General features: G+C 42.4%; 1 protein-coding gene across 1 annotated transcript in view; it reads right to left on the reverse strand.

The window, feature by feature from the left end:
• Positions 1–11,614, reverse strand: part of LOC120819969 (interleukin-1 receptor accessory protein-like 1) — a 202,769-nt gene extending 191,155 nt beyond the window's left edge. Inside the window, exon 1 of the mRNA XM_078098204.1 lies at positions 11,532–11,614. The gene's annotated coding sequence lies outside the window, so the exon portion shown is untranslated. The remainder of the gene's footprint in view (positions 1–11,531) is intronic.
• Positions 11,615–12,319: the final 705 nt, after the last annotated feature.

Here is a 12,319-nt window from a genome sequence, read left to right on the forward strand (position 1 = left end):
TTTGATATGTCTGCCTTTGCCTTCAACCCGGTCTGTACAATTGATGTGAAACACAAAAAGGTGTGTGGGAAGCACACGCCTTCCTAAACTGCTGCAATCATTTCTTATTAAAATGTGCAAAGAGCATTTACATGGTTTTAGTGTTTGGTAGCAAACACAGTAAATGATGAGAATATTTCAGTACTTTAGTTTAGAATAACCTAAAGCGTATATTATATAAAACATACAGCCCAATTTTGTTCAGGTAACTCCCGCTGCTAATAAGCAGTAATTATCGTATCTTTCTGTAATACGTTCATTTTACTTGTCATTATGGAGGGATTAAAAACTCTTCCTGAGATGAAAAATGTCCCTTACCCCTTTTTAATTTCATTGTTCACACAATGTGCTATTTCAGCCCCCGAGGCCCCCTTCCGTGTAGATTACAGTCAATAACACCGGCTTCAATGAATATGAATTTCCCTCCGTTGTGATACCTTTATTGTGCCCCCCATCTTGGCTGCTAGAAATATTCCCGCACATGATTAAGGTGGCGATGTGGCACTATTCATTTTTCATTACCACTTTCATTACCACTTTAAAAAAAAAAAGCAACCCCCCCGTTTCCTCCACTCTCCTTCGAAGTCAGATGTATCATTTGCTTATTTACCTATTGGAGCAGCAGAAGCAGCATATTAAAAACCCAGTGGCTCAGACGGATGCAACAGGCAAGTGCACTCCGGATACTTGGTACTGGGAGGAGAAAAAAACCAAAAAACTATGGGCTCTTCATAAATAACATCTACAAATTTCCCTTGGCAAGGACGTCCATACAATAAAAAGTAAGTGATAGGGGACGGATCAGCGGTAAAGGTTGAAATGCTTTTCTGGCACAGCATTGCCATCCACGCTGGGCAGAGAAGCCGGAAGCGGGAGATTATTTTGTTTTACTGAAATATTTTTGTTCTCAGCAGATGGTGGTGATCTCCTCTTAAATAAGCTTCATAAAGCTTTTTTCACAAAATGCAAACTCCTCTTTTAGTGTTTCTTATTAACAATAATTTCTTTTCTTTACATTTAAAGTTCGAAAATAATAAGTAAGTTGTGTACTTCTAAATGTCAACGTGGCTTTTTTTCGATATTGTGGTTGTTATATTTTATATATATATATATATATATATATATATATATATATATATATATATAAAATATTCACTCCCTTTCAAAAGTTTGGGGTCACATAGAATGTTTGTCGTTTTCCCTGAACACAAGCAAAATTAGTTTAAATGATGAATTATTATTTTTATTTGAAATAATACCTGTGGCATTCAGGCTGTCGATTTGTTACAGTAATCTAAGGAGATTTCTCCTCGTGCTTCCACAAGCACCTTCCACAAGTCGGATTGAAAGAATGCTAGTGGACTGCTTCTTTGCTAAACAGTTATGACATAGTTTGGAGCGGTGCTTTGGGTCATTGTTCCGGTGTAAGAAGAAAATTGGCTCCGATCATATGCTGTCCACAGGCCACGGCATTGCGCTGCAAAATGGAGTGAGAGCCTTCCTGCTTTAAGATCCCCTTTTACACTGTACAAGCACCCCACTTTAGCACCACCAAAGCGGCCCCGGACCATTGCATTGCCTCAACCGCGCTTGACAGATGGCACCAAGCCCTCCTCCAGCATCTTTCCATTTGGTCTGCGGCTCACAAATGTTCTTCTTTGCGACCCCACAACCTTGAATTTAGATTTGTCGGTCCGCAACACTTTTTCCTGTCCACCGCCGTCAGTGTTCCTGCTTAGATATGTTTTTTTCTGTGCATCTTTTTACAGCTGAGCCTGGGGATTTGTATGCGCCTTTAGACATTTCATTAAAAATCCACCGTTTATAATTATTGTAGTTGTATACCGTAACAGTGTCTACACAATATTTACGATCAATTTGATGGTATTTTAACGGACAAAACATGTGATTTTCTTACAAAAACAAGAACTGTTCTTTTCAAAAAGTATGTATGATTGGAAAGTTGTATTGTGCTATTTACTTCCTTCGACAATGTCATTGTATATCGAAAGAAATGTATTACAGTAAATATCTACCGATAACTAAATAAATAACTACAAATGAGAACTTGCAGTCAGAATTTAGCTAAAAAAAAGACTAAAAAGCATATTAATTAATAAACACCACATGATTGTGAGCTTGATTGAAGACAAAAATGAATGGAAACAAAGGAAGCAGTTGTGTGTGGGAAGAATTCAGCGCGTATCCTCGAGATCTTCTGTTGGTCAACTATTTAAATAGAGACAGTGTCAATATAGAATAATGTTAATGCAGGTTGATAAAGCAGCAAACCATGTCACAGTAACATGTATGCATTACCGCTCTATTGAAAAACGAAAAAAGAAAACGGAGAGAGCGTGAGCTGCAGGTGTACTCGTGCCTGGCTATGAAAATGTTAGCGCATATTTAAGCTGGGATGAACATGGAAATAGCATCAAGTTTACAGCAAGTTACAAACAGAGCTCTAAATATGTGTTAAATAAGAGACGGACATCTATAACTGTCATGCACTGCAGGAATTCTCTCTTTCTGTTGCAGATAATTTTGATGCTTTTATTTGGCTCACAGTCCTTTTCCCGACCATTACTAACCCATTTTTGAGGGAGGAGGACAACATGACAGATGGGATGCTTATTGTGCTCATATCCTCCGCTTTGATTGCAGCGACCCATCCATAGCGCCCAGGGGGCCATATGTGCTGCACTCCTGCAGGGAAGGGGCACGGAGACACGCCAGCACCCATGGCATTATTTCCAATACAACGTCAGAAATGTGATCCACACAGGCTTCTTCACCATTCAAGTAAGCAGTGTCGGGCGGCGCAGAGCGGTGGCCACCAAGAGTAGGTGAGGCCGGCTCGGCCAACAAAGTTCTCTGCTCGGGTAGACCATACTCCGCTATACGTCTTTAAGAAGAAAATCCTGGTTTGCTGCGGTGATCATACAGTATAGCACCAGTAAACACTAAATTGATCATCCCGTGTAGCATCGTAGCCACATCAAATAAACTATGGTGCAAAATAAAATGTTACAAATGTAATAACACCCTGCGAGTGATCTACTGCGACAACGTGTCTGTTGCAAAGGATGCAGTGCTGCTCTATCATGTCAGAAAGAGCTTTTATGGACCATTTCCAGCACCATGTGCAATTTCCACTGACCTCAGTAGTCACCTCCACACATCGGTGCTACCCTGGAGAGCTGCTTTTAAAAAGATAGTTTCCCAGGTTAGCTGTTATCTTTAATGTACACTATCTTAGGCGCCAAGGAAAGAGCAGAGGAGCGAGACTGAGCAGGTGGATTTGCATCAATCTGCACAGGTCTCGGTCTCTGCAGGGGGGGCCTCCGCTCTGCGTGCTACAGTCTTTGTTGCTTGTCAGACGACGTGACAGATGGGAGGGAAGAAAGGTGGTCAAAGAGAGTCAAAATGTGACGCAAATACAAAATGTGCTTCCACCCGCTAATGGAAAGAAAAAACAGATGAATGTTCCATTGAAATCGTGCAGTTGTTAATAATGTATTCAGATCGCTCTGACATCACAGATGTCTACGGGTCACTTCCAGGAAAGCTGCAAGTGAATACTTCATCGTTGAAGCTGTGGAGCCCTTGTTTGTTTAAAGAACAAATCCCAAATACCGAAGCCATTAGATTAGATGACACTGTGGTTTTTTCAGTCTCTCTTTATCAAGAGCGATATGAACAAACTGGATAGATGCCGTTCCAATTGCCTCCGATCTGGTTCCCTTTGTAGAGCATGTTTAGCCTCAGGCATTTGGAATCAATCCATCATTCAGAGTTTATGGGGAAAAAACTGGAACAATGCTGTTATTAGTTTGTTTCCTGTGGCTTGTTATAATGATTAACACATCTTTGTGAATTATATAACAAATCCTAACGCTGATAATAACGCATTAAGGGGGGGGCATTTTTCTGGTCCAGAAGGTGACAGTTATGTAAATGTGGCATCCTAATCTGTCAGTAGCACTCCTTCAGGATTGATATTTTGACGGCACGACAGACTTGAGCCGTCTATTTTTGGGAGACGGCTTCAACTGTCAGACACTGACTGAACGGTCTTGCATCAGGAGAAAGATTATGTTTTAGTGCGTATTCTTATTCCAGCTTTGAGTTTTCGGATAGACCAAAGAAGGCCTCTTAGGGCTGTAACTAAATGTGTCCCCTGATGCTTGTATATTTTCATTGTTTGAATGAATCAATAAAAAAAGAGTCAAGGCTGAATTGCGAAAAATGGCCATCACCGGTTCCCAGAGGCGAAAGGTTAAATCTTCAAATTCATTGCTCAGTCAATTCCATAGTCCAAAACCTAAAAGGGATTAAATTTATAACGTTATAAAGTTGAAAAAACCTGCAAATCATTGCATATGTGAAGCTTTATAAGCAACATAAATTATAAAGAGTTAGAAAGACTAAAGACTTTTCTGTTTTTGTTTCAGTGCTTTATTACGTTTGTGCTAAAGATTCTTACGCGCTAACTACAGATGGTTTGCATATTTTATCCATAGCATGCAACTTTAATAGGGCGCAAGGGATAGTAAGTACTGTTTCTCTAGCAACAAGAAAGAAAACCTCTTAACCACGTTCCATTATTTCCAGAAACACAGTCATTTCCAGACAAATGTTACGCTTTTTTTTTTCTCCCTTTCTCAAAAGTAACATGACAGTTCCTACAAATTATCTCAATTTCAGGTGCATAAAAGCAAGTTGACCAATTAACACAATACTTTTGACAAACTACCCTCTCACTGGATCTCGGGCAGAGGAACACTGAGTGCACCATCACCAGAAACCGAATGAATATAATCACATACAATTACTTAGACATAAGTCTGTTTTTAGTCAGAACAGATTTAACGGCACACTTGTTTTTAGTCAATAGCAAGGTGCGCATCCATTGAACTAAGCACTGACGTGCGCCGCGGCTGACTAAATACTCCCCGAGGCGGCATGCCTCCGACCCAATGATGGCCCTTATTCTCCCTAGCAGATGCAGCGAGGGCAATTACTGCTCACACAATCACTGCTCCTCACAGTGCACAGCACGCCGTTGGGTTCAGATGCCGTCTAACACGTCCCTCAAAAGAAATCTCCACGGCGCTGCTGGCATGAGGGAATCCTCTTAGCGGGAATTTTCAAGCTGTCAAAGCAGGAAATAATGTATGTGAACTTAGAAGCCAGAAGCGGGGACATGAAGCGTCAGTGCATTCGGCGTGTGATTGACAGGAGTGGTTAAGGATATCACAGTATAAGCAACAGATGCCAGAAAAGGTTTTTTTTTGCTTTTATTAAAAGAATACATTTTACTCCACATTCTTGCAGCAGTCTTCATATAGACTTATTTAAATGAGGGAATTCACCAGCACAATAATCCTGCGGTTGAGCTTTGAGTGTTTCAGGGCTACTTCGGGGATTTTATTGCCGCCTCTCGGGTGAAGAAAAATACTGTGAAGGAATGAGGGCTTTCTCTAAATAGAAGTCAACCCAGCGAGCATCCGGAGAAGCCACTGGCACAGCATGCACTTCTTGTCAGCTCCACATCGACACACTGCTGACCAATTTCCCATCCCATGCTCTGACCCCCCCCCCACACACACACTTTGAAGGAGCAGCACAATCACTTCATTAGCGTGGCACAGCCAGACGGAGACCCATAAAGCTGACGTCTGCGATAACTTGTCTCCGACCTCGTCACGCGGAGGAGGATGGTGCACAGGTGTGATGGAGAAGGGCACAAGGCAATGTGCTCGATGGGGCTTTTGCAGCGACGGCCTGTCGCCACGGATTTAAAGCCTGAAGCAGAGGCCCGGACAGTGACGGGTGACAGCGAGGCACGCAGGGCCGATGGACAACTATGTCCAAAGGGAAGATTGTTCTCTTGAGGCTAGGAGGGCACTGGTGCCTCCCGACCCTCTTTTACCCCTCGTTGATTCTAGAGATAGGGTGCTTACCTTTTTAGGCGAAGCAAACTTCAGAGAAGTCCATTCGTTTTTAATGTTGTTATCAATATTAAATCATGTAGAAATACCACATTGAATGGGCAGTGCACCTATTCACGCCTGCTGAATTAAATAAGCAGCACATACTCGCCTCCTCTCAGGAGAGTCAGCTCTGTGAGAATTCATTTCTCCACAGAATAAAATTAAAAATGTTTACATACTCCACGTAAGGAATGTGCAACCTTTGTTCCTTCCTACAAATATAAAACTATTTCTGCTTGATAACATATTCCAGGGGCCAGATGTGTAAACGATTCTTACAGCCACGGAATCAACATCCCCTGCGCATACACGGGTATTTATAAAAGGGACATGTGCACTCCTAATATGTGTCAGAGCGGTTTTCTGTGTTGAGCCGAGTTTAATATATTAGAGTGGAAAAGGGAAAACAAACTAGAGGGAAAATCTTGCATGCATCCAGGTTATTCTTTTAGCTTACAGACTGCATGGGTTTTCTTTTTGATCTAAAAAAACCCCAATAATGTAGGTTATACAACAAGCCCTTTCATTTTAGCAATAAATTGGGTTTTTGATATTCAAAAATGACCCACATATTGTATTCCCCACTCCTTCAGCAAAGCTTGTGCAACTAAAGCTACTTGATTGAACAGAAAAATGCATCCAAGTCACACATTTTATTTGCCAAACAAGTGAATAACAAAAAACAAACAAACACTGCAGATCAACATCCAGACTTAGGAATCCACTTACACGTCCCGGTGTACAAAATCAATTTAGTTATTGGTCATATTATTGTGGCACACCGTGTAAGCACCATCATTTAAAATAATAGCAATCTAAGTGACTGCTGATTACTGAAATAATGTTATAATTGACAAACACAGTGAATAAAACGCAGTGATGATCATCATCATCAAGGACAATAACACTTACACAGTTATTCCACAACAATTCACACTATTGATTTTGATCCTGCCAACTGCTTTCCATGGAGATAAATACAAGTGTGCGCAATGTGTGTGGTTTTTGAGAACAAAGCCCAGGTTTATAAATCAGTATTTTGAATAGCTGAGCGGTTTAAGAGGTCATCACTGGTGGGAGGATATCAACTCCTATTCACCGATCCGTCAAGTTTGCTTGAGGCGACCGACAACCTCTGTGCTCACACAAACTTATTGCTGGTGTAAATCACACTCAAGCCACACACACACACACACACACACACACACACACACACACACACACACACACACACACACACACACACACACACACACACACACACACACACACACACACACACACACACACACACACACACACACGCCCTTTTCCCATGAATATTTAAACAAGTATACATACACACCACGCCGCCTTACATTGTCTTGAACATTATTTTGTGCCTGGAGCCATGAATTATGCTTTTGTCCAAGGAAGTGGAACTTTGGACATTATCCCTCTCCTCATTCTGATGACATATTAGACGGGGAAATATCCAAAAGGAAATACCTATTTTGTGCACTTGATGCCGTTTTTTCTCTCCGTGAGGTTATCAGGGACAAAGAAGCGGGAGGGCGTGTCCGCATGCATCTCTGCTCGCAGACAAGACGACACACCTCCAGACCCGGCTGTTCATTTACCCCCACAATCAAGATTCACAGCTCTATTTCCCACTGCCCTGTTTGCCAGAAGTGCTCCGTTTTCTTCAGCGTTAAATGAATTAAATGGGCGGGCTGCCAAGAGCCCTGCTCATTCCACACATACCAGATACAGCGGCGTGTCTAAGGCTGGGGTATGTATGGACACAAATTTGAAGTGCACTCACACGTTGCCGGAGGGGCTTATTCAGTGATGCATTTTTTTTGTTGTTTCAGAGCTCGGCCCCACGACCTCTATTTCTACAGGTCGAGCTGCGTTAATGTCACAATGAGAAAAATATATATGTATTAATAACTGCTTCAAGTTCTAATTAACAAAAGCTCTACTTTTAAATGCCAGCTTTTAACACTTTGGTATACAAAAAATAAATAAAGTTGCGAGAACAATGTCGCCGTGATGAGCACACTTGCTGTGCTAGATATGGCGGCGGTAAGCCTCTTGGGCGGGAGGGACGGCAAGCCTCGGCTCTGCCCGACTGGCTCCGTCACCGGCAGCATACGGGGGTCTGCCGCGGGCCAGGTGGCTCTTACATCTGGCCCATTAGCTCTCGACCACCGCAATGACTCTCCACACCGCTGAAAGCCTGTTGAAATAATATCATTGGGACCTGTAAGTGCCCCGAAGGCCGCCCTGGCCATCACCTGCTCAGGATGGCGAGCTGGAGGCACACTCTGAATGTGACCCGTCGGCTCTCAAGGCCGGATCCAGCCCGGGTATCGAGTATCTAGCAAAACTATGAGGACTGTATACGGTGGGGATCAAAGTACTGTAGCTCTGGACAGATACGTCCACCACCAATTTGGTGGTTGATTTTTGAAAATCAATTACCTTTCATTTTTGGACTGGCTGGACAAAACAAATGACTTTAATATGTTGCAGTAGGTTCTGGGAAGTTTGTTGAGCTTAAATGGATTAAAATATGGGCAATCCTTATCATTTATATTCAATTTCACTAGCCAAATAATCCACACATTTTGATTAAGTCTTTTCAAGGCTTGACAGCAGCAGCACATCTCTCGGACTCTTAAAAATATTTTAAAATATAACGTAGAACTGCCAGAAAACACATTTCTTCATGGATTTTAGTTCCAAGACCAACAACATATGGTTACAGTGTTTCTGGCGCTGCAAACGTTCATTTTCCCCTCTGACGCAGCAGTTCAGATTAAATAATATATGTTTTTGTCCAGGACTTCAGCCGAGATGATCTAGAGAACAGCCTGTCTCTTTCAGGTCACGGTATTTAACGCAGCCAGGTCTTTGGCCTTTACTTTCCGCTCTCCAGTCTCTCAGGGACAACCCCCCCCGACCTTCCTCTCGTCTAAACGCATGTCTCTTGCCCTGAGCACTGCACTAAGTGACACATTCTATCCATCAACTGCTGCACTGCCACATACCAAGCAAAAAACTGCAGGGATGGCAAATTTGTCATGCATACGATATTCGGTCAGCAGCGCATCCGCCTACGTTAACCCAGGAGAGCGAAACTGCAGGAGGGGTGGGGATACGGGGGGGTTGCTTTGAAGATGGATTACCAGATCACGTCACAAGAAAAGAGGCTGCTATGCGCAAGCGGCAATTTCAGGAGAAGGCACTCAGGCCGAGTAGTGTGTGGGGAGAGGAATACAGATGCTCATTTGGAATGAAGAGTTTATTTCCATGTCAACACAAGAATACTGCAAATTAATGCCGTCATGTACTTCAGACCCCCGGCTAAAAGTCAAAAAAATAATCTTCTCTTCCGTCTCATAAATAATAGGAAAAATAGATGTCAGTGACAAAGTCACAGATAAGTGATGATAAAACCGATTTGTTTGTTGCTTTTTCCCATTTTGGTTTTAGCAAAATCAATTTTCCTGCAATAGAAAATCTTCACAACTGTGTTTTATTGGTGCAATTCTTTTGAGTGAATAACGAAATGCATATAGAAGTGAATGTTGTTTCATTTCTTTCTCAAATTAACAAAACATTTGGGTTTTTTTGGTCCTTAAACGACATGGGCCTGTGTAACAACTGCATGGATCTCTCTCTTACCAAAAGCTGGATAACAGTATTCCTAATGGATCACTTGACTATCTGTTGACACGCTCGCCACAAGTTATGATTAAACCCCAAGAGATGAATTGTAGGAGGGAAATGGAGAGTCTGAGAGTGGCGAAAAACATTCCCAGCAGACACACAACCCCATTCATAAACCATGGGCCGGGGAAAACACCATCATAAGCTCTCTGGAATGAACCACCATTCATCACATCCGAGGTTAGCCCAAAAGCTTTTTCATCTCAAGGACAGCACCTGAGAAAATGGGCAAGGACAACTTCAACACTTGTCTTTTGTCCATTGGACTTGGCATAAATTATCAAGATGAGATACAAGTGTTGTTATGCGTTTCTGTTTCATGTTTAAGTTGTGGTCAGGGTACGAAACAGGCTCATAATGTTTCCTACAACTGTGCAGAGCTCATATTGTGGGAATAAAAGACAAAACAAGAGGGCTTCATTTCCTCATATGAAAGGATTAGATACCAACTGAGCCGACCACTTCAAATGGAAAAGGTCAGCGAGGGCAACAGAAAAACCCTTAGTTTAACGGTTACTTTCTGATCCTCCTATTATTTACAATCCTACCATGGAAGGAGGTAAAGCGGACCTCACTTTAGCTTATTTGTTCCTCAGATTACACAAGGTTGCTTGCTTAGCTCCTCTTTAAACACGCCTTCCCCAACCTCCACTACATGACTCATTCTGCGCAGTTTCTCCAGTTCTCTTTACTAAAAATGTTTTTTTTGTGTAAAGCGTCTTTGGATATTTAGATAAGTGCAATATAACATTGGAATATTATTATTATTATCATTACCTACTCTGCACTTGATGAAGCCAGAAAGCGATTAAAACACATAAATTCAAGACTTTAAACCGTCAGAGAAATTAAAAGGGTATTTTACTTAATGTCAACAATGCACCCCTTTTCATATTCTATTGATGATGTTTTAAAGGAACAATTTGGCCTCAGCTGACGCATTACACCTTAAAGAACAGGCCACACTTACCTGGTTAACATGCATGCAGGACTTGTTTGTGCAAGAAAAAGAAAAAAGTGTGGGCACATTTTAACCTTGTGTGGCCTTGGTGTTGATTTCTCTTTCCCTACAGTTCTGTCCTCATTTATGCTTCTCACAACTTTGCTACTGTGGTTTAAATTGGATGTGTGTCTCCCACACTTTGTTGCCTCTGGGATGTTAAAGATAAACTTGAAAACATTGTAGAGAATGATGAGTTAACACTGTGCCTTGTGTAGGAGAGAGAAACCGTCTTCATTAGGCTTCTTCTGTGCAATTGTCTTTTGGTAGTGCGGAGCAGCAGTGTGTTCATAATACCAATATAAAAGAGCACTAGGAAGGAAGAGGGTGGCTAAGGGGTGTTTGAGGCTGATGGTGTGAAAGAAGACGAGTGGGAAGAATTGGTAGAAAACGACGATGCATTCAGAGGCCGTCTCTGGCAGATCCCTGTGGTTTGTCGTTTGACTCAAACGAGTACTGCTCGCTCAGCAAGTCAAACCCCTGCAGCTCATTACAGCAAACGAGACCGCTGTGGTTTGTCCAGTGAGTGAGACTCGTGGGCTCAGCCTTTAAGGTTGGCCCGTTGTTAAAGAAATGCCACCTCAAAATGCACTTGAGTACTCTAGAGCTGCAACAGCGGTACAAAGTGTGGAATAAGCCTTTCATTTGGGTTTGTATCCTGAGCCCTTTGGGAGATGGATCACTCCTACTCCACTAAATCTATTTAATTAAGTTTGCTCTGCAGACCAGTGTAACTTTGATGGAGCCCCATGGGAACATCAAGCCAGTTTGTGACTTACCGGCGAATGCTTCCCTTTTCTGGTCGGGTGCTGAATCAGCAGTGCGCGAGAGTTCAGATTCTTTGCAACGTTATTTCGTCTCCCTGACGGTAGACAAGAACAGGACAATCTGCCTGATGACAAGGTCTTATTCTTCTGTGAATTTAACAGCAAAATCAAAAACTTGAGTTATGTACCTTCATTATGAAGAGTCTCTCAGCTTGTGTCCACCGTTGAAAGTCTCACATGCTGCACAGCCGAGGTCTCCTTCAGGTTTCTGGGAAAAATGTCACAAAACAAAAAAGTACACCGCCATCAGCCCACGTGCATGACTTCATCCCACACGGCCTTCTGGCAACATCCAAACCAGGTAATAGAGGTCTGCACAGGGCGGGCTCGCTCTATCCCATCAGATCAACAGCAGATGTTGGTTGCACAGATTGTGTTTATCCCCTCCCCACCTCACCCACACTATCCCCTTTGCTGTGTGTGTGTGTGTGTGTGTGTGTGTGTGTGGGTGTGTGTGCGCAGTTTGTAATGCACAGGACAGTCTCTACACTTTGACTACAATAGCAAAAAACTGTCACACTCAAATGCCATTTATTTCAAAATCTAAATCGTTTTCAGGAATGAGAAAAGGTGCGTGGCTCAGAATATAGATGGACAGCAGACGAGCAGGTCGAATCATTTCTATTTATGAAGACTCATATTACAAATTCGCATCAAGGCACTTTAAAATCTGTACATGATTCAGCACCGTCTTTACTTAAACCCTGGCTTTGGATAAGGAAAGACCTACGCCCCCAACA

Source organism: Gasterosteus aculeatus, chromosome 1, assembly GCF_964276395.1.
Source record: "Gasterosteus aculeatus chromosome 1, fGasAcu3.hap1.1, whole genome shotgun sequence".
NCBI lineage: Eukaryota > Metazoa > Chordata > Actinopteri > Perciformes > Gasterosteidae > Gasterosteus > Gasterosteus aculeatus.